Genomic DNA, 19,788 nt, shown 5'->3' with positions numbered 1-19,788 from the left:
TTAGCCATTCTAATACTTATGTGATAGTATCTCATTGTCATTTTATTTGCATTTTCCTAATGATTAATGAATGATGTTGAGCATCTTTTCATGTACAAATTTATTTGCCATCCATATATCTACTTTGGTGAAGTGGCTATTCAAATCTTTGACCATGTTTAGAAAATGAGTTATTCATGTTCTGATAATTGAGTTTTGAGGGTTCCTTATATACAGATAAAGGACTCATATATCTGAGTCCTTTAGCAGATATATGATTTGCAAATATTTTCTCCCAGTCTGTGGCTTGTCTTTTCATTCTCTTGGCAGTGTCTTTTGAAAAGCAGAAGTTTAATTTTGCGGGTCTTGCAGCCAAGCTCATGCACTCGCCCACTCTTGACCGCAGTCCCTGGCTTACTGCACTGCCATCTGCACGCAGCCCGGCTCCTGCTCCCACCACAACACTGACGTGGTACCCACTAAGGCCAGCCATTGGCTCTCACTCTGCCGAGTTCAGCAAATGTGTTGCAGATGGTATATGCCCGGGACCTTTCCCTGGATTTGACCCTGCAGGTCACTCATGACCTGGAACTGTGCTCCTCAGGGACCCCTGCTTCTCTCCCACCACTGTGATTGTGCCTTCTCTGTCTCCATCTCCCACTCAGCAGTGATGCTTCCCAGGCACACACCCTCTGCCCCCTTTATGTGCTCTCTGTGGTGCGATTTCCTTCATATTTGCTTTATGACCACCCCTAAGCCAGTGATACCCAGATTGCAGTCTCCAGCCCAGCCACCTTCCTGTACTCCAGTTGCGTGGACCCAGCTGAGCTCTGGAAGCTGCACCAGGAGGGCCAGCGGCACCCCCATTGACGTGTCCCCGTGAGAAGTTTTCCCCAAACCCTCCCTCTCTAACCATCCCACGCCGTGTTGTTTCTGACCCCAGGGCCTTGTTCCTGCCATTCCTGCGGCCTGGTACACCTGCCCTAGGTTTCCTTTCCTTTTTCTTTTCCTTCATGCATCTCAAGCCGTCTCTCTTCCCGGAAGCTTTGCTGGGATTCCATCCTTGGGGTCTTTCCTCTGTACTCATGGCCTGTAATACAGCTTAGCATGTACCATCCTACGTGGAAACCATCTGTTTATATGCTTATTTCCCCCAACAGGTGGTAATTGCTTTGAGAGTCAATGTGACTTCTAATTTGTATTTTTGTCCCCCACATCTACAGGTGTGCCTGGAATGGATCTGGTGCTCGACAGATGATAGGTGATTCAGTTTCAGGACTGGACCTGGGCCAGTCCCGAGCTTGTTTGTCCTCAGATCCATTCTTGGCCACCTGCAGCCCTGCTCCGAGTGGCGGGGAGCTGACCCCATGGGCTGCCTTCCTCAGGCTCCCAGATCAGCTGACTTCTGCCTGGGTTTAGCCAACAGGAGGCCCTGGCAGGAGACTGGATGGTGGGAGGAAGGGAGGAGCCAGGGTGTTTCTTTCCTTCTCTCCTTGGGTGGTAGCTCCAAAGTTTGTGTCTCTTGGCTCCTGGTAACACCACCTCCTCCCTTGTCCCTCCCGCAAAGGGCTGGCAGTGTGGCTTTCTGCTGGGCCTCTGTCTGGGTCACCACACCACCCTGTTTGGCCTCTTGGCTCCTTTATCACCCGTGTGACCGATTCCCCATGTTAAATCCCCTCTCTTCGCAGCTCTAACAGTGTCTCCTTCTTTCTCGTTGGACCCTCACTCAGCCCAGCTGCCAGGGACTGTTCCCTCTGCTTGTACAGTGCTGGCCCAGCATTCATTTGTCCAGGAAATGCCTGGGTGAATGGCAGGCACATGGGCCAGGCTTCAACTTGCTCTGCTCTCGCCCTTTGGCCTTGAAGGTCCTGCCAGATACTCCACAGCAAAGCGAGGTCTGAGCCCTTGTGCTGGGGTTGCCAAGGGAGGGGTCTGGAGGTGGCAGCAAGTGGTGGGAGGGCAGGTTGGCAGTGCCAAGGACTCCTGTGCTCTGTGCATGGCCCTTTATCTATTAAGCCTGCTGAGTGGTAGACTCCAGTGTGGTCCCAGGTGGTGGGAAAATAGCATCTTTAATTGTGCTCGGAATGAGATTAACTTCTTATCTGACAGTTTGACATCTTTATTGTTATTAATACCCGAATAATGCATTGTTATTTTTATAAACTCCATGGTGGCAAACATTTTTCCTTTATTTGGATTAAAAGTAGGTGTATCTGTTACTTCCCCTCATTACCCTGGGCTGGAACTCAGGGTCTCTGGCTGGGGAGCAGGGACTGGGGTGAAGGGAAGCTCATCTGCCAAGTCCCCTCCCAAGTGGCAGAGGAGCCAGGCCCCAGAGCTGGTCACTTGGCAATAGCACAGTCAAGGTCTGGGCAAAGCCTCCTGGCCTCCATTCCCGCCTGGGAAGACAGGATGCTCCCGGAGTCTTCTCTACTGGAGAGGCGGTGTTCTGGAATACAGAGCCTGGAGACTTTGTCCTGGACTTACTCAGGGGCTCTAAATGGAAGTACAGGTTCTCCACAGCATCAAGTGGATGGAGAAGGGAGACATAAAAAGTCAATATAAATGCCATGGAAGAATACCAAGGGCCCTCTGTGCACCTGTGTGTTCATTCATAAGTATTTGCTGATCACCTACTGTGTGCCGGATATGATGTTACGTGCTGGTATACGATGGGGCTGGCATCCAGAGTGCCCCTTTTGGGGGTGAGGTTGAAGGGAAGGGCAGGATAATACCAAAGTCAGGATCATGGCTCTTGAGTCAGGCTGCCTGGGCCCAAATCCTGGTATCCAGAGGTCCCAGGGCAAGTTCCTCAACCTCTCTGAGCCTCAATTTTTCTCGTCTGTAAAATGGAGATGAAAAAGTACTTACTTCCAACATTCTTGGGATCATCAAATACATGTGAAAACATTTGCTACACTGCCTGGGGCACAGAAGAACCCAACAATATTATGGATGATGATTGTAGCTGCAGCTCTAGACGTGGGGCCAGGCCCTTGCAGTATGGCTACTGGAGGGTCAGGTGAGCAGTGGGCAGGGGTGCCCACAGCCGGCCCCTGTGAACATCAAGCTCCCTCCCCAGTGACCTGTTGCCCACTCCCAGGCCCCCTGGCTCCTCCACTTACCCAGTCGTTGGCCCAGCTGACAAGGACGATAATGCCTCTGCCTTGGAGAGCTGGCGCCGACGTCTTTATCAAAGCCAATATTAATTTTCACTAATTAGGAGCTGCCGCTAATGAGCGTCACAGCTAATTTAGCTCATCTATAACCCAGGAATGGCACTGCTCTCATGCCAGGCTCCAGAGTCCAGGATGTTGGTGCCCACTCCCTCCCCCACCTCCTCTCCACAATGCCAGAGGCACCAGCTGCCAGTACAGCCTGTTCCCACATGCCACCAGGGCCAGCTTGTTCTGCAGAGGGTCCAGTGGCCTTCACCTCCAGGGAGCCCTCAGGGTGGGGCCAAAGGGAAAATCCCTAAGGAAGGGGTCAGAGTATGTGCCAATCAGCTCCAGGAGTAAGTTTGAAACAGGAGGTTCAGTCTGGGAGGCTTCCTTTTTATTAGGGTACCATCCCTGCTGAGGCTTTGGCTCTGTCAGTTCTAATGCCTCTGTCGCCTCCTTCAGGAAGCCTTCAGAGACCACCTTAGCCCACAGAGACCTTTCCCCACTTAGTAGAGCTCTCACTGGTCAAACATTTGGCAGCAAACAGCGTTTGCCATGTTGCCTTCTCCTGGGAGACAGTGGAATACGGTGCTCAGAAGGTGGGCCTTGCATTCTGGCAACTAGCAGCTGTTAGACCTGTGCCTCAGTTTCCTCTCTGGTAAAATGGAGAAAATAACATATTGCTCATTAGGGGCACGGGGTGGGTGAGATGAGCCAGTGCATTGCCACGATCGTTGCTTTTAACTTTCCCATTGTGGTTCACAGGTCCACATGCATCTTCTGGTAGTCTTTCCTTCTTAAGAGAACTTACTTGTCCTTGCGCTCCTCTGTGTGCTCAGCACAGACAGGGGTTATGCTCAGAGCAGACAGCAGGTCAAGAGCCCCGGCTAGCAGGCCGAGCCCCCAGCGCATGCCAAGTAACTGTTGAATGAATTAATAAACCTGGATTCTTACTTCTTTCTGAGCCTTAGTTTCCCCATCTGTAAAATGGGGCCATTGGCTTGGTCAATGTCTAAGACTGCCCTCATCTCTTTCATTTAAGACCCTTGATGACTTCAAGTAAGAATTTGGTGAGTAGATGGATGCTGGCTTCTGCCTCTCACTAGGAAGACGGGAATGGTGACTATTTGCCCCTCCAGGCCCTGCAGGGTGCCTTCCAGTTCTCAGATGGGGACTGAGAGTAGCTGCTGGTCAGAGCTGTGTAACCTTAGTGCAGGGCTACTTTTCTGGGCCAGTGTGGCTCTCTTCTCACCACCAACACAGGGAGGCATTCACCTGGCTTAGCCCTCAGACACACGACATCCGCAGGAGCTGCCCAGGAGCGTCCCTGGCCTCTCCACCCTGCTGGGACCTCCCAAGTGTGAGCATCACGGTGGGGAGGGCGGGGTAGGAAGAGAGAAAGCACTTGGAGGATGGTCTTAGACTCTCTGGTTTGGAGTTCCTGTTCCTGCTTCCCTTTCTGTTTCCTGTGTGCAGCCTGAGCTCTTGGCTTCCGGGAGGGGAGGGTCTAGGAGGGCGGGTGAGGACAGCTTTTTTGCACTTATCACCTCTGAAAAGCGACCTTCAGGCTGAGCCAACTTTGGGGGAAGAGCCTTCAGGCGTGACAGATTTGACTATAAATCTTAGGTATTAATGCTCGGTTCCCAAGGTCTGTCATCCTGTATGCCCGCGTGACAATTGAAAACAGTGTGAGGCCCATCTGTCACCCGAGGGGTCCCCGTCTCCTGCTGGCTTTGCCTGAGCAAGGGTGGCAGGCTGGGAGGCAGGGGTATGAAGGAAAAGGTAGGGAGGATCTGGCCAGTGACAGGGTTGGGGATTGCAGCCAATAGCCCTGGAATGCAGGCCCTGAGGGGTGGAGGCTGGAAGGCAGGGAGCAGGCCCCAGTTCCATGCCTGGGGTTGGAAGCCTGCAGGCAGGTGGGAAGAATGTCACCCTGCAGGAGCCGGGGCCTGGGGTTATCTCTGGCTCCATTTCCCATCTGCCATGTGGCCTAGGCAGGTTGGCTGCCCTCCCTGGGCCTCAGTTTCCACTCTTCAAAGCAATGGGGTGGCTGAGATGGTTTCTGAGGTCCTTTGTCCTCTGGTCGTTCATGTGGAGCCCCCACCTCACTGGCAGCTTTCAAATATTTGGTGATTAGTTTGATGGGAGCTGAGGATAACTGTACAGAGACGCACAGCACGCAGGTGGGGAGGGACTATTTAAATAGGGCATCAACAATGCAAGCGGAGTTTTCTTTCCCCCTCCCAGGAAAAGTGCAGGATGCTGCGGTTCATGGCTGCATCTTTCATGCACCTGCCCCCGTCCCCACCCCTTCATGCAGAGGAGGACTGTGTCTTTGTTATCTCCTCATCTTGAACCTGGTAATAGCAAGTCGGTGATTTGGGAGAATCTGAGACTTGTGTCTGAAAGGATCTTCCAGTATCTCTAGCCCAGGCTTCTCACTGTATTAAGAAGGAACCCAGGGCCCGGAGAAGGGAAGTGACATGCTCAAGGTCACACGGCAGATGGCTGGGTAGGAAGCCAAGAAAGGGGCAAGATGTGTCCCCAGCTCCAATTTGCTCCTGAGGATTCTCTGGAAAGATTTGGGGCTGGAACAGACACTTCAAGTACGAATGGAAAACCACTGACTTGGCCAAGAGGACAGAGGATGGGAGCACCGGCAGCTTAAGAGAGGATTTGTCTGCCCCTGCTTTCAACTTCTTATTTGTACTTTTGATTTCAAGTGTGCAATATATCACATAGACAGAAGGGTGTATCATAGAACCTGGATATACGAGTTAAAGAAAACACATGTATGATAAACCAAACACATGTATGATCTCACCCTGGACATTGCCAGGAACTTCAAAGCACCCCCTTTGGCGTGCTGGCTTGACCTGCTCCCTCCTGCTCCCAGCCGGACACGCCTCCTCTCATGGCTCTTCCAGAGTGAGAACATTCCCGAGAGAACCTGGGAACAGGGCCTTGGCTGAGAGGAGCACTGGAAATGTTAGGGCTGTTCTACCCTTGACCTTGAATGAGATCCCAGAGGGAGCCACTCCTCAATCTTTGCTTCTTGAGATCTGTGCAGCATCCCACATGACCGACCCCTAACTCTTCTCTATCTTCCTCCTTGGCCTTCATCCAAGGCTCACTTGGGAGGTCCCAGCAGGGTAGAGAGACCAGGGACACTCCTGGGCAGTTCCTGCAGATGTTGTGTGTCTGAGGGCTAAGCCAGGTGAATGCCTCCCTTTGTTTTTGTTTTTGTTTTTTTGAAATGGAGTCTTGCTCTATCACCCAGGCTGGAGTGCATTGGCGCGATCTCTGCTTACTGCAACCTCCGCCTCCCAGGTTCAAGCGATTCTCCTGCCTCAGCTTCCCGAGCAGATGGGATTACAGGCACCCGCCACCATGCCCGGCTAATTTTTGTATTTTTGGTAGAGATGGGATTTCATCATGTTGGCCAGGCTGGTCTCGAACTCCTGACCTCAGGTGATCCACCTGCCTAGGCCTCCCAAAGTGTTAGGATTATAGGCGTGAGCCACCGCGCCCAGCCCCGGGCTCCTCTTTGAATCTTCCTCAGGCCTCTGTCTTCAGCCCCTTCCCTGCTCCCTCTACAATCCTTTCTTCTGGACCTCACCATTCTCATGGCTTCGGCTGCCATGTGCAGGGTCCAGCTCCAAAAACCTCCTCCAACCCATCCTGTATCCTGAGAGCACTGAACGAGCATGCCCTGCATCTTACTCGAGACATCTGCAAGCACCTCAGACACCAAGTCTTTCTTCTCCCTCTCATCCAACATTCAGTTCGTTGCCTAAGCCAGAGCTTTGTATGCCAACTTTCTTGTTCTTAAACCAATTCACTAAGTCACTAGATCTTGCTGTTTCTACTTGTGAAATGTCGCTCACACTGCCTGTCCCTTTCTCTCTCTGCTGGGCTCTTATTGTCCCTGCTTAGGCAGGACTGGTAAATCCCCAGCACTGATGCAACATTTCTCCTATCACATGCCCGGGCCAGACATCACTACTCTATCATGGTACTTTTTCTCTTCTCCACACAGTACCCCAGGCAGCCCCTACCAATCTATGAGAATTGGCACATAAGATAAAAGTGATTTGCTATTTATGGCCTAGGTTTCATAATAACCTTCCAACTAGTCTCCTTGCTTTCAGTGTCTGTCCACACAAATCTGTCTTCTACATGTCTGCCAAAAGAATCTTCTAAAAGTACAAATGAAGCCAGGTTATCCTTCTATTTTAAAGTCCTTTCATAGCTCTCTTTTGCTAACAGGATAGAATAAAAGCTTCTTAGCCTGGCATACATGCTCTGCCGAGTGCTCTCGGCTTCTCACCGTCATCTCTTACCACTGTATGGTTGACCCCCTCCCTCCTGCTGTGCCTGGAGATTCGCAGTTCTATTGATGCATCATGCAACCTTACACCTCAGGGCCTTTGCACCTGCAGTTCCCTCTGCCTAGTGCCCTCCCCTTCCTCAGCCTCCTGATGATGCCTTCTCATCCTTCAAGGTCCTATCTTCCTGCACTGCCATGGCCCCTTCCCCTATCACAGGGAGTTGTCCCCCTCGGTTCTCCTGGAGCATCCTGAGCAGCCCTGCATGATAGAGCTTGTCACTGAGGTTCATTTGCAATTTCTGCTGCATCTGGTTCATTTTACATCTCCAGGATCTGGTGCTGGTCCAGGCAAACATGGCCCCAGGTAGTTCATTAGATGCTGTTGGGGCAGGGGTCTGGATCCCATGCCTCCCCTGCCCCCTCCCATCTATCTCTGGTCTCTGGTGCTGCTCTCCTTGGCTAAGGGTCACCCCAAATTCAATGGTACATTAGTAACTCCGGTGGCTGTGGAGGAATCTAAGAGCCCGTCTCCAAAGCCTGAAATATATAAATGAAAACATTTTCATATTTTCTTAGAGCCCTTCCTTAACAAATGACTTGGCCAAAAAGAAGGTCTTTTCTTCTTCTTTTTTATAAGAATGGAAAGCCTGAGCAGGCATGGTTTATTTGTCCTGTTATTTTTTATGTCTGTTCATGGGTTACATGGTGACTTTATGCATTTGGGTTGAGAGAGGAAGGGAGTGGCCTTTTACCGAGTGTCCACTTCAAGGAGGGGACTTCCATGCACGTATGGTTCTTCACTGAGTCCTCAGAACAGCCTTGAGAAACTAAATAATTGTCCCCATTATGTAAGATGAGGCTCAGAGAGGTTAAGTGCCCTGACCGGGCTCACACAGCAGGTAATTAAAGGAGGCAGTATTCAAACCCAGGTTTGGCTGTCTCCCAAACTCATATCCAGACTGATTTCTTCCAGACTGATCTCTAGGCTGCCCATGTGAAGGGGGAGCGGAAGGCAGAGCTAACATTTTGGGGTTTCCTCATGCTCATTTCTTACCTCTTCTCTCTTGTCTCAGGGTTCCTCAGGGAACCCGCAGTGTGGACACCTTCAGGAGGTTTTTGTCTAAGGGTTTGGGGGCGGGTGAACTGAATCCCGCAGGAAAGCAGGAGTGAGAGGGGAAGGGACTGCGGCCAAGGTGAGCCTGTCCATCTGCAGGAGCCTTGCAAGGGGCAGAGTGGATTTGGAGAGACACAACAGGCTCTCTTGAGCCAGGAAGGCTTCCTGCTCCTGCTAATGCCATAAAGTCCACCATTAGGGAGCCATTCCTTTGGGTTTTTATACTTTTGATTCTTCAAAAGGTAACGTGCTCCTGGGAAGCCTCACATCTTACCCAGGTTATTGGGTCATGACTTGCATGAGGGTCTGCCCCTGCCAGGAAGTTAGAGAGCAGGGGCCCAGTGAGGATCAGGGCCAGGGAAACCAAGCTGGGGTGATGCTGGGGTGGGGAAGGGAGGGGAGGATGCCTGCAGCATACACTCCTGTGGGAGCAGCGGAGAGGCTGGGATGTGTGTGTGCATCCATAAGGGGACTGGATTTAGGGGCTCGGGGAGCCATTGGTCAGAGACATGGCTGAGATGATGTTCCTGTTAGTATCATCACAGAGGCTTAACACAGTCAAGGCTCACACAAAATGCAAATTGGGTGACTCTCTGGATACCTGCCTGCCACGTGGTAATCCAGCGATCCACCTGCTTCAGTCCCATGACTCTGCTGCTGTCTCAACATGTTGCCTCTAGAATCCACCGTGGCACAGGGAGGAGGAGTGGGGAGAAGCACCTCTGCTCCCCCACACCTTAGCTTTCTCCTCTGCTCCCCCACACCTTAGCTGGGAGGTGACACAGGTCATTTCCTCCTGTGGCCCATTGGCCAGACCTAGTGCATGGCCCCCCTGAAGTGCCAGGGGACTGGAAAATGAGGGGTTGCTCGAGATTCTCAGGGAGTGGGTGGCCGGGCAGGACCTGTGGTGTTCAGTCTGCAGCATGTCTGCCCACATTCCCGTTCTGTCCTTACCCCAGTCTGGCCCTATCATTTCTGCGCAGTTTATTCAACAAGCACTTAAGCCAGGCTGTACTCTGGGAGGACAGTGGTGAGCAGAATCCAGACACTGCTGTCCGGACAGGGGCTAGACTAACATCAGCCAACCCATCTCGAAAGTGAGGCCCAGCACAGGCTGCTCTGAAGGCCTGTTGGAGCCTGGGCTGTTGGAGAGGCATTGAGGTGGCTGCTGCATTGGAGCTGAGACTTGAGGGAAAACTTGGATGTGAGGATGGAGGAGTGTTTCCAGTGAGGAGGGCAGAGGAACAAAGGTATGAAGGCAAGATGGAGCAGGACCTGCTGCACACATCAGGGATGGCGTCCACGACCTGTGAGCCAGGAGCCACTGCTGGGGCTGGTGAGGAAACGGATGGGGTCAGGATACTGAGTGCAGAGAAGGCTGGAGGAGCCAGGACGAGTGTAGGGAGACTGGATGGGGGCGGCTGTGTGGTCTCGGCTCACACAAGAAGAAGGACATGATGGAGATGGGTTATATTTGGGGGTAGACTCGATAGCACTTGCCAAAGGAATGATATGAGGGAGATGGAAGAATCTAGGATGGCTCCCAGTGTCTGTTTTTTGGAGCTGGACAGGTAGTGATGTCTTCCACGGACCCCTTCGGAGGAAAATGGAACTTCCATTTTAGACTTGCTGGCTTTGGGTATCCAAGTGGATGTGTTGAGATGGCTTTGTCAAAATCTGCAGCCTGACAGCCTGGGAAACTTGAGGTGGGGTTGACGTTGGGAAAGGGGGCTTTGAGATCCCTGGGGAGCCCCATTTCCCATTGCCCAGCTGTGGCCTGGGTGGCAGCCCCATTTTCATGGCTGGAGGGCTGGAACTTTGCTCTGCTCATGGGTGCACTGGCTTATCCTGGGTGTCTGCAGGGCCCCAGCACAGTCATTGGCACCCTGCTAAACAGATTCATTAAAAGGGAGGGAGTTCTCTGCCTCCAGAGGGTGCAGAGCAGCCAGGATGAGCGAAGGGGTGAAGGCATTAACTGGGCCTTCCCTGGAACAGGCAGTCTGCTGCCAGCTCACAGCCGCCCTTGGAAGTCAGGAAATGGGGAAAGGAGAGGTGTGTGATGGTGGGGGGAAAGGCAGGAGACCCCACATGGCCCCACCAAAGAGAACAGGGTTTGAGGCAGTGTCTAAATGGCGCCTCTTCTCAGGGTGCACGTGAGATAAGAGTGGCTGGGGCCCTGGGTGCCTTAGGCTAGCCTCACTTTCCACATCCCTCCCCTTTTGGGTGTCATTCAGCAGATAGTGTGGTCAGTACCAGCCTCTGTCTAAATGGTGGACAAATAGGGCCAGGTAGGAAAGCTTTTAAGTGCTGGAAGCTGGGAAATTGCTGGAGAAGGCAAATGGTAGCAAAAGACTTCTTGGATCAGTTTCTCCTCCACAATTCCATCCTGAGCCAAGCTCCCAACATCTGGGGGCTTCCTCTCCTTCAGCTCGCAGAGCTAACGCTTGAGACATGGCTGCGTGTGGGGTCCTGTGGGGCAGCCCTGAGTCTGGCACTGTGTGGGGTCCTCTTGCCTACATGGGTGACTGAGCCTCTGCCAGCCCACAGCAGCGGGCTTGTGTGGCATCTGCTTTAGGTCAGCTTCCTGCTGAGTGGCCAGGAGAGCCTGGGCTGCAAAGGGTAGGGGGAGTCAGGGCTGGCGTGAGTGTGAGTCCTCTTCCCACCCTCCCCGTCCAGAACATCAGGAGCTTGACTGAGGCCCTTCACAATGGGGGCCTGGCCAAGTCCCTGGTGGAGGTCCCCATTCTGTGGTTTGCCATCCCGATGACCATAGCGGGCTTCCAGGTATGAGGCCCACTGCCAAAGCCTTCCCCCACCTTCCTTCCTCCTTTCTATCTTCCCTCTCTTTCTTCCTTGCTCCCTTCGTCACTTTCTTCCTCCCTCCTTTCCTCCCTCTGTCTCTTCCCCTCCCCTTCTCTCCTTTCTCCCTTTGCATTTCTTTATTCCCTCTAGTATTGAACTTCCAAAGTAGAGTTCCCTGTCATAAAGGACCTCAGGTCCCAGACTCCCTTGCAGGTCTACCCCTCCCCACCTACCTGGACCCCTGCCCCAACAAAGATACCTCTCTATCTTCTTCTTCTTAGCATAGGACTGCTTTAAAGTTGATGCCAGAAGTTTCTTGACCCTTGGGAAGCCTCCTGTTCTCTAGGCCATAGTGGACACCTGAGGTTGGGGGGACAGGCCCCATAGGAATGGGAGAGGCTGCCTCCTCCACCCCATTGGTGGGGGTGTGTCAGTGCTCAGGACCACCTGTGGGGGCACTGGACTGCTGGGCAGGTGGAGGGGTTAGGGATATCATCAATGCTGCTTGGCTGGTTTGTTTCAGATCTCTTGCCTCCAAAAAGACTGGGGGCGCTTAGCAGGAAAAGCCGAGTGCGAATGGAGACACAGGAGGATAACATATTGTGGCTCATCCGGAGGAAGCAGAGGGATTAGGTGGTGTCAGGTGCCCGAGTTGAGCAGATTACAACATTTGGGGCATTGCATTTGGCCCTAAGTTTTCTGACAGTTAAATCCAAAAGGGAGCCATCCTGGAGTGTTTCCAGGCAACAGACAGCATGCCCATTAATCTGTAGAGGAGTTTTTCTCTGTGGAAGTAAATCTCCAGCAGGAATTGATCATGTGGGTCTTGGTACAAAGGACATTGAGAGGTGCAGTCAACAGCATCTTCAGCTGCCGTTTTGCAGAAGATACAAAAATGCTGTTCAGTGGCCCATCCTGGTGGATGGAGGCAGGGGTCTAACATTAAATCACAACTCAGCTGGGGCCTGGGGTGCCAGTAAGGCTGGGGCTGGGGGCTTTGCCTTCTGGGAAGCTCCCTGGATGCCAGGCTGTCCTTAGGACTTGGTGACCCACCCCAGCATAACCGTGCATTCACTCTCACCCTTCCATGGGTGACGTTCAACATGCTCACTTACCTATCCAGCATGGGACACCCAAGCCCACAAGAGGCTGGTGGGGAGGGTTGAACTTTTTGGGGAGCAGGCCCAGGCAGCGGGGTGGGAGTGCCTAGGACAGCAGTTCTTTATCAATCTGCAGATGGTGTTGGACATTTTAACAATCAGTGTGGCTATTCTGGTGATTCCCAGCTGGATCTGAACCCCGCCCCTCATCTTGCTCCTCACTTTGCCAGTCTCTCTGCCCTGTTCCCAGCCTCCCTCAAGAACCCAGGCGAGCACCATCTCTCTTCTTCCACTCTGGCACTTTCCCCCACTAGCTCCCACGTGCAAGTGCGTCTTAATCACTGCAGTCATGGGACGAGGGAGAAGCTCCTCACCCTTTCCTGGGCCTTCGCCGTCCTAAGGGCCGGTCCCTGGGCTCAGCCTTTAGGTGCATCAGCTGATTTAATCCTCCTAGTGGCCTGTGTGGTGGATGCAATCCTACACCCATTTTTCAGGTGGGGAAACTGAGGCATAGAGAGTTTAAGTGCCAGTCCTGGGACTAGGTAATGCAAAAATCACTGTGTTGGTGTACATACTCACACACATTTCCTGTGTTTCTGTGTTCACTCTCCCCCCACACACATGTGCCTGTGCATACACACATGCCCCCTCACATGCACATTTTTACATCATTGCTGTGGAGGCTTCAAAGGAGGTGCTGGGTCTTGTCCTCCAGCCCGAGCGCTCCTGTGGAAATCATGGTTCTGGGATCCTCCCACCATTCCACACCTCCCACGGCCACAGCGTGCAGCTGTGGTCCCAGGGCCTGTATCTGGATGTGGGGGGTGAGGGCTTGAGGCATGGTGGCCCCATTACTCACAGGTGGGAGGACGCGAGAACAGTCGAGCCGCTCTTAAACATCTCTCCACGTCGTCCTCATTAATAACTGTAATGCCAGCATCATTCGCTCTTAAATAGCCTCATTTATCAACAAGCAATTTGCCGTGGCGAGGTGGTAGGGACGCAGATAAGCAGACAGGGCCGAAATGCTTGCAAGACACCTGCCAAGTACCGTCCTCTCTCTTCCTCCATCTCCCAGGGGAGCAGGAGAAAGAGGAGGCAGCGGCAGGAAACTTAACAGGAGGTGTTCCTCCAACCCAGAGAGGGGCTGCAGGATCACCTTTTTCCAGACTCAGAGGAGCTGGGCAGCACAGGACAGGCTGGCTGCTGGGGAGGCTGGCGCTCTCTGGGCCCCGGCGTTTGTGTGGCACTCAGGGAATGCTCTGACAGCTCTTTCAGCCGCGTGCAGGACTGAGAATCAGGAGGTCAGAGCCCGGCCCTGCTCTGCCATCTCCTGGTGGTGACCTTGGGCATGCCTTTGGACCACCCACTGTGTCATTTGTAAACATTATCAGCAATGCTGGGCATCCTCTATCTTGTTTCTGCTCTCAAAAGGACTGTGTCTAAAGTTTTTTTCATTAAGTGCAATGCCTGCTGTAGGTTTTTGGTATATACATTCTGTTGAGTTAAGGATGTTCCCTTCTATTCCTAGTTTGCTGGGGTTTTATTACAAATGGGTGTTGACTTTCTCCTATGCATTGATGTCTGTAAAATGGGGACTTGAATGAGCAACTTACATACAAGTTCATGTACATGCTAAAGGGCTGTGTCATTTAGGAGTGTATCGGCTGCAAGTTACAGAAAATTGGCTGGCAGTGGTGTCCACAAATAGGGGTGTGTGTTTTTCTTTCTTTTCTTTTCTTTTCTTTTTTCTTTTTCTTTTTTCTTTTCTTTCTTTTTTTTTTTTGTGGGATGGAGTCTTGCTCTGTCACCCAGGCTGGAGGGCAGTGGCGCGATCTCAGCTTACGGCAACCTCCGCCTCCCAGGTTCAAGTGATTCTCCTGCCTCAGCCTCCTGAGTAGCTGGGACTACAGGTGTGTGCCACCATGCCTGGCTAATTTTTGTATTTTTAGTAGAGACGGGGTTTCACCATGTTAGCCAGGATGGTCTCGATCTCCTGACCTCGTGATCCACCTGCCTCGGCTTCCCAAAGTGCTGGGATCACAGGAGTGAGCCACTGCGCCTGGCCGGGTGTGTGTTTTTCTTATAAAAAGTGGTCTAAAAGTTGGTGGTTGCAGAGTTGGTTGGCTCAGGGGATGAATGACACCATTAGAGACCTCAGCTTTTTCTGTCTTTGGCCATCCGTCCTGCATTGACCTTTTGTGCTCAGGCTGCCATGTCTGCGACATTCCAGGCAGGTGCAAGGGAGGAGGAGCTGAAAGCTCTTTGTTTGAGAGGATACTCCCACCTGCTCCCAAGCCGACTTCCCCTTACATCTCATTGGCCAGAGTCAGCCAGGGCAGGTGAGGCTGTTTGACTTCCCCAGCCCAGCAATGATTCATGTCCCAAGGCAGGAGATAGTCTTACCTCCACTGGCTGTCTGAACAGATTGGGGCTGTGTGGGCAGAGAAGCAGTGTGGGATGGGATGGGCGTGGTTGCCAGGTAGGCACATCTGCCATTGTGGGTGGTCATGCTGGAGTCCCTTACTCCAGGTGGGTGTCATCCTGCCCTCAGGGTGCTCCGATCCTATAACAAAGCCACATTTGAACAGGAGGTTGTCCAGGCGTCTCAGTCTGAGATGCTCATGCCCAGCTGGCACTCAAGAAGCCACAGAGAAGTCTGACTTATCTTCCTGGGGGACTAATTTTATTTGCAAATGGATGGAGAAAGAAAAATTTTATATTAAAAGAAGCATCAATATATTATGGAGTAGAAGACAGAGTTTATGTAGATTTTCAGGTCAGACCCACTTGACCCTAAGCTCCTGGAGCCACGCCTGTCCTGTCATTATGTAGATGTCAGTGACAACTTATTGAGTGGATAAATGGGAGAATTAAGCTGCGAAGACATTATTAAACACAAGACTCTGAATCAATTTCATCTTTGGGGTCTGCCTCTTTGGGGTCCTTATTTCCAGAGATACTAGTCCCTGTCTCCTCTGCATCTAGGGATGTTTTGATGTGAATTACTGAATGAACAGGTTATTTGGTGGAGACTCTAGGCACTCTGGGATTACAGAGGAGAGGGAGGCAGAAGAATGAATGTGTGACCATCAGGGAAGGCTTTCTGGAGGGGGTGGGCCTTGAACTGGGAAAGATGGGATGGGAGGAGGGGAGCAGCCTGGTGCTTTTGTAGCACAGACCAGCCTAGAGTGGGGGTAGGAGGCGGGGATTATGAGGGGACACATGACAGGGGCTCGAGGGGACACATGACAGGGGCTCAGCTGCAAGTAATGTGGCATAAGGTGACATCACTCTCTACCAGGGTTTCCCCAAATATCATCTTACACCAGGCCTCCAGCAGAGTAGGACAGGTATCATAGTCCTCATTTTCTAGATGGGAAACGGAGGCTCAGGCCATAGTGACAGTTGCATGGTCAGTAGGGGGCGCAGCTGGACGTGACCTGGTGTGTCAAACTCCAGCGCTGTACTCTTGGGCTACTCTTCATTGTCCTAGGCCAGGGTCTCTAGAGACGGACTGAGCTGGAGATTGCTGTGCAGGAGGCTTACGGGGGTGTGCAGGAGTGAGGGAGCAGGACTGGGCAGAGGGAGAAGTGGAGCTGCAATGCAGCTGCTGGAAAGGCCTCAGCCGACCCTCTGGGGAGCCCTGGGGAGGGGCTGATCCCTACTGAGCAAGAGAGCCAGGCCTTGGTACCTTCCCACCAATCACTCATTGGGCACAGACTGCCCCCTGGGAGGGACACAACCCTGGGCCAGGCATATGCTCTGTACCCCTTCCCCTGTTGGCCTCCCCCACCTCCCCAAGGTGCATCTAGAACCAGCTGTTTCCCCTGCCTGGAATGGCCTTCTCTGCTCTCTCACCTCTCACCTCCAACTCATCCTCCAGGTCCAAGTTCACACGTCATTTCCTTTATCTCTAAAATCTACTGTCAGAGATATAGCAAAGTGCAGGACAGTAGACTACTACGTGTGTAAAAAAGAGAAATAAAGTGTATATAAATATATATGAGTGTGTATATGTGTATACAGGTGACCCTTGAGCAATGTGGGGGTTAGGGGTGCTGACCACCACACAGTCAGAAATCCTCGTATAACTTTTGACTCCCTGAGAACTTAACCCAAGCCGTTCAGACCCGTGTTGTTCAAGGGTCAGCTGTACATGCACATACGTACTTGCTTACATGGGCATGACATACGCGTGTCTCTAGAAAGAGACATAAGAAACTGCAAACAGCGGTTCTTGCAAAGGGCTGGATGGGTAGGAGGCTCTGTGTTCCTTTTGAATTTTGAATTATGTAAATTAATGGCATAATAAAATGTAAATGAATCAAATAATTATTAAAAACACAAGTTTAAAAAGAATCATTAAATCATTTGGTGGGGTGGGGCCTAACTGCTCACTTTTCTCCGTATGGCCCTTATCACCATGGTAATGAAATAATTCATGGTGTGGTTATTTATTTAGAGTTTGTTTCCACCCCTTGGTTGTAAGTGGGGTGAAGTGGTCTTGCCCACCATGGGAACCCCATGCCTAGACACCCTGGTGAGCCTTGGAGGATAACCAGTCATCATCCTCAGGCCAGCTACTATTCTCACCTCTCTCCTTCTCCCACCCCATGCATAAAAACAGCCTACTTCCTTCTCATTTTTTGCTTATTAATGCTCTTTATGATCACTTATGCATCCAGCCTAGAGGCCCTTGCATAATATATCCACCCTGTGCATACACCATCATTGCATACATAATATGGCAACATCTGCACTCCTCAGGCCTTGGCCCCTGCCCCTCTCTGTACCTTTCTGGGAACCTCAGCTATTGTCCAGTAGGTACCAACTGTGTGCCCTTCAAGGGGCCAGGCCCTGGGTCATAGTCAGGCCCGCAGGAGAGTGGGAGATGGACCATCAAGAGTCGTTTTGTGTGGCTGAATCTGCCAGTGAGCACAGGCAGCATGGAGGGGAAGTCAGGAGGTGCCTGGGTGGAAGTGTGGAGGAAAGGCATTTACTAAGAGAAAGGAGGTAAAAGGTTTTCCAGACAGAGGAACTTTGGCCTGGCACCTTCTCCTGAGTACAAGATGCTGTAAATTTGGGTACAGCTCCTAGAGAAAAAGATGGGAACCTTTCTGTGCAGGAGTGAGGGCTGCCCGCCAATCTTGGACCTGAGTCACTGGGTTTGGCAGCAGAACCTTTTCTAGTGCTGCCCTGGCCACTTTAATGCCCTTTTTCCTGGTCCACCTGACTTGTCAATCATTTGATCCCTCCAAACCGATAGTATACTCATGATCCATCTGCTGCATTCTGTTCCCAGCCTTGATTTGTTTGACCCACTCAGAGTTTCTTTAAACATCTGATTGTTAAGACTTAAACATTGAAATGTTTCTTACAAACATGAATTTCCAGTTTTTGTTGATTGCACCTGGCAACAATCAGTGGGAACTGAGAAAGCTGCCTGCCTTAAACGGGACATATGTGCCCTGCAGCTCACTACATTGTTCACCTGAACTTCTTTCTTCATCTTTTTTTCCTACTTATCCCTAGTGGCATTGACTAATTAAATAGCCTGAACATGTCTGTATCATTCTTGTTCTTAAAAGATATTTTTGCTTAATATGGAATTCTAGGTTGCCATTTACTTTCAGTACTTTGAAGTACCTTTCAGTACTTTCAGTCTATTGACTTTGGGATCCACTATGATCATTGAGAAATTACCTGTAAGTTTAAATGTTGGTACCTTGAAGGTAGTCTGTTTTTCTTCTTTGGTTGCCTTTAAAATACTCTGTTTTTCTTTGGTATTCTGAAGTTTTACTATGACCTATCTGGGTTTGAATTTCTATTTATTTATCCTGCTGGATTTCACTTGTCTTCTTGAATCTATGGAGTTTTTGTTTAATTCTGGAACATTCTCAGCCATTATCTCTTCAAATATTGCATCTGCTCCATTCTTTGCTTCTGGAATCTCAGTTAAATGTAAGTTAGATCTTTTATTGTATCCTCCATTCTTCTTAGCATTTCTGTTGTATTTTCCATCTCTAACCCCTCTGTGTGGCGTTCTGGGTAATTTCTTCAATTTTACCTTTCAATTCACTAATTCTCTTTCCAGCTATGTCTAATCCTCTACAAAGCTAATGTGTTTGAAATTCAAATGATCATATTTTGATTCCTAAGGGCTCTATTTGACCCTTTAAAAATTTTCCTTGGTCTTTGCTGGTATTTGCAAGCCTCTCTTTCCATTATTGAAAGAGAGTAAACATGTTTTACATTCTATGCCTGATAATTGTAATATCTGAACTATTTGAGGGCCTGATTATGCCATCTATTTTTTTCTTTAGGTTTTCATTCACAGTGCCTCGGGGGGTGTGTGTGTGTGTGTGTGTGTGTGTGTGTGAATTTTGACTGTGAGCTACTCATTTGGTTGGTTGGGAGAGTGATTCTTTGAGACCTGAGATAAAGGTGAGAGTTCCTTCAGAGGGAATTTGTATTTATTTTTGTTAAGCACTTAAGCTCACTACTTGTCTGGGACTACTTTAAATTAAATTCTTCACTTAAGGATTTTAGATACCCAGGCCGTGTGAATTTGGGCTGCAAATGCAGATGTGGGCCATTAGGGTTACAGATCCTTAAGAGTCACATTCCCCTCTCTATTCAGCACCACAATTTCAGAGAGGTCATTTTCTTTTCTTTCTTTTTTTTAAAGACTGGCTTGTGTGGGGGTATGAATTTATTTCTAGTCACTCTTACAATAAGGCGGAGGTTCTTTGGGGTGCCTGCTTGAGGGGGGCGTGTTTCCTATTAGACCCCTATGCTGGGTGGGGCAAGATTCTGCCTTAGGCCTTTTCTCCTCTTTTCTGGGTCCCGGGGACTGTAATAATGAAAACTTGGGTTTACCTGGTTCTGTAAATGACCCAGCCTCTCTGAGTTTCTTCCTTCATTTAGTATTTGGCCTGAGTATTCTTGATTTTTTTATCAGCTCGTTTATTCATTTAATACGTGTAAACACATTTTATCTGCTATTTTCAGTTGTTTGCAACTTTCAAGTTGATCCAGGTACCTACTGCATGTTATTAGAATCAGAAATCACGACCACTTAAACTATGGCCTATTTGAGAGCAGGATTTTTTTCTATTTATCTTATGACTTTTGTTGATTCTCATTGTCCAGGGTTGTGTCTGGCACACATACTGAAGCCACATGGTAGGTCCTGCGTAAACGTTAATTGAGTAACAAGTGCCTGAGTAGGTGAGTGAATAATGAGTAGATTAGTTGATAAAATGGGAGATCGTCATATTACAGAGGAGGAAATTGAGG

The 19,788-nt window shown here is 50.5% G+C and overlaps 1 protein-coding gene and 1 long non-coding RNA gene across 3 annotated transcripts in view; one reads left to right on the top strand and one right to left on the bottom strand.

Annotated features, from left to right (window-relative positions):
• The window catches only part of CDH23 (cadherin related 23), a 419,032-nt gene that overhangs the window by 73,794 nt on the left and 325,450 nt on the right, over positions 1 to 19,788 (top strand). The gene's annotated exons all lie outside the window — the stretch shown is intronic.
• Positions 2,075 to 3,391, bottom strand: LOC109028544 (uncharacterized). 2 transcript variants are annotated; one of them, XR_002007555.4, is made up of 3 exons: positions 3,105 to 3,309; positions 2,617 to 2,821; positions 2,075 to 2,494 (listed from the first exon to the last, which is right to left on the bottom strand). It is a non-coding gene; the product is annotated as an uncharacterized lncRNA (long non-coding RNA). The 2 variants fall into 2 exon arrangements; XR_008669146.2 differs by having other exon boundaries at positions 2,075 to 2,821; positions 3,105 to 3,391.

Source organism: Gorilla gorilla, chromosome 8 (assembly GCF_029281585.2).
Source record: "Gorilla gorilla gorilla isolate KB3781 chromosome 8, NHGRI_mGorGor1-v2.1_pri, whole genome shotgun sequence".
NCBI lineage: Eukaryota > Metazoa > Chordata > Mammalia > Primates > Hominidae > Gorilla > Gorilla gorilla.
The sequence above is the reverse complement of the archived record's forward strand: the minus strand, read 5'-3'. Positions and strand labels throughout refer to the sequence as shown.